General features: G+C 30.7%; 1 long non-coding RNA gene across 2 annotated transcripts; it reads right to left on the reverse strand.

The window, feature by feature from the left end:
* Nucleotides 1-335: 335 nt before the first annotated feature.
* LOC133821475 (uncharacterized) lies at nucleotides 336-1063 on the reverse strand. Of its 2 annotated transcripts, none has more exons than XR_009887606.1 (3): nucleotides 949-1063; nucleotides 473-588; nucleotides 336-393 (listed from the first exon to the last, which is right to left on the reverse strand). It is a non-coding gene; the product is annotated as an uncharacterized LOC133821475 (long non-coding RNA). The 2 variants fall into 2 exon arrangements; XR_009887607.1 differs by having other exon boundaries at nucleotides 473-591.
* Between the last annotated feature and the right edge of the window lie 1483 nt (nucleotides 1064-2546).

Below are 2546 nucleotides of genomic sequence, written 5' to 3' on the forward strand. Positions count from 1 at the left end.
CTACAGTTGCATCACACCTTATATAGTCATCTCCTAAAATACTAAAACCAAACTAAATCACACCTTTATAGTTCAGCAGAATATTCATCCATAGAAGAGAATAATCTGAGAGTCAAAGTAGAGTCCAAGCCTCACTATATTTAGGCACAAAGGAAAGAAAGAGAAAAACTGATAGTCACAATAGAATTAGAAATTTATATTAGAAAATAGAATCAAAATTATGATCCAGAAACATAAACACGAAGGAAACTGTCTGTCTATAACTGTGTACAAAAACCATTATCCCTTCTAATAGTACAAAGACTAGAACCAATATATAAAATGGTTCTGAAGTGAACCGAGCATCTTGCTCTTTAAGAAACTTGTCTCCAAGCATCCGAGCAAGATTCAAGCCTGAAGAAGAGGCAAAAATTGACTACTTTTTTATTTAAGATTATGGTAGTCCAAAAACAAAAAAATGAAGTTTAAGTACCGCATAATCGTGTTTCCCCATCTCTCAGTGGCTCTCCTCTTTCTTCCATTCTCAGTCTTTCAGTATGACTAACTACTCTATGGTCCTCAGTCATCTTAATCGGTTTCCCATTGGCACTGCTACAATTAAACATATTCAGTATAAATTATCATGCTGCTGGTATAAATTACAATGCAGGTACTTCTATAATTATATTTGGACCACATCTAATAAGTATTAAACAATAATAATTTTACAGAGATATATTTAAGGAATAAAAAAATAACATGATACGTGAAAGTAGTTACTTAACTGTATTAAAACATCATAAGTTCATTGTCATGGTCATGTGTGCGTTAATGTGTTTCATCAATTGCTTAAGTTTATTCTGCCTGAGTTTGTGATTTATTTGAATTTCATTGCTGGTTGGGTTGGTTCATGATATTATAATTTTACAGAGATATATTTAAGGAAGACAAAAATAACATGATACGTACTTCATAACACATGCTGAGTCCCCCACATTTGCACATTGTGCAAAGAAATTTTCAGCACCATCAGTCCATACCAGAAGCACTGTTGCAGTACAACCCTGAGTAAAACTAGTTATATTAGCACAAACTATAGCATTATCAACATTCATCACTACACAAAATTATCAAATAGATATCAAGTGGATATATGAATACACCATATATGTAATAATATATATTTATGTTTTTTTTATTTTCTGATTTTCCTGCTTGCTGTGCACATTTACAGGGGCGGTGACTTTCTTTTTAAATATAATTTGTACACACTAAAAAAAGACTTTCAAATAATAATAACAATACTAAAACGTATACATACATATGTATATCCTGCTAACATTGTCTTATCTTCTTCTCTGTTTTTCAAATAATAATAATAATGCAATACAGTAGACAATTATTAAAAAAATTAAATTAGAGTTGGGGTTGATTGTCTAAAAATTTGGATTTGTGAAATGTTTTATTCAATATCTATGTGTCTTTGAGTGAAGCCCAATTAGTTGTGTTTCTTTTGGTTTGTGTGAATGATGTTTATTTTTTCTTTATAGTGGCCATAGTTTAGGTATTTATTAAGCACTATTTAATATTTTATTAACTAAAAATACCCAACTATTGTTGAAGCCATGTGAGTGCCATGGCCATTTTAATCTCTTGGGGATAAATATTCCCCTGTATTGGTTCTGTTTATAGGCTTATTTTTTTATGTCGTGAATTTACTTATGATTTTGTGAGCACCAATAATTTTTGTTTTGTAGATTGTATGGTTAACGTCATCTCTTTCTTGGCAGGTACCTCTCTATTATGATGGGATTGGGGGCATACGTTTGTCATTAAAACTTTCTGACTCTAGCCAAACACCTATAGAGGTATGGATTAGTTTGAGTTGTAGTATCAATTATAGTTGCTATTTCACTAATATCTGCATTAAAATCAATGGCTCCAAATGCAAAATATTAGATTGGATTGAATCTGGAGAAATTGTTGCGGAAGGTTATTTTATTTCAAGTGACCCAAAGGATGAGGTTCACCATGTTCCTCTTGGGCCTAGTGCTATGAAAGTGGGGATAGATCTTGTGAGAAATAATGATGCATTTCTGTGGAGGCCTTCAACATTTATGTCTACTATAGAAGATGCAATAGGTAGTATAATTGCATGGCCAGCTGATAAAGTTATAATTAGGTAATTAACTTTCTTTATGTATTCTTTTAGTTTACTATAACTTTAAGTTGAAGCATTAATTATTTATATTTTGTTATAGCTAAGCAAATGGACTCACAACAAAGACAAGTGCACAAAGGATGATGAATTGAAGGATGGAGCAAGTTTCGTTTACTTTTGTGTATCTTGTAATGTTTCTATTTTTCATTTTTGAAGTAAAAATTGTTCAAGATTATCAAACTTTATTATGTTATGCTTTCAAACTTAAGTTAGAACTAAGATCTCATGAAGTAGACACATTCATGGTTTGAATTAGTTATTGTTTAATGTAATACTTATGGTTTATCAATCTATTGAGAATTACATTTTATGATTAATTTTGAATTTTTTTTTATCAAAATACAAT

This window comes from Humulus lupulus, chromosome 3 (genome assembly GCF_963169125.1).
Source record: "Humulus lupulus chromosome 3, drHumLupu1.1, whole genome shotgun sequence".
NCBI classification, from domain to species: Eukaryota; Viridiplantae; Streptophyta; class Magnoliopsida; order Rosales; family Cannabaceae; genus Humulus; species Humulus lupulus.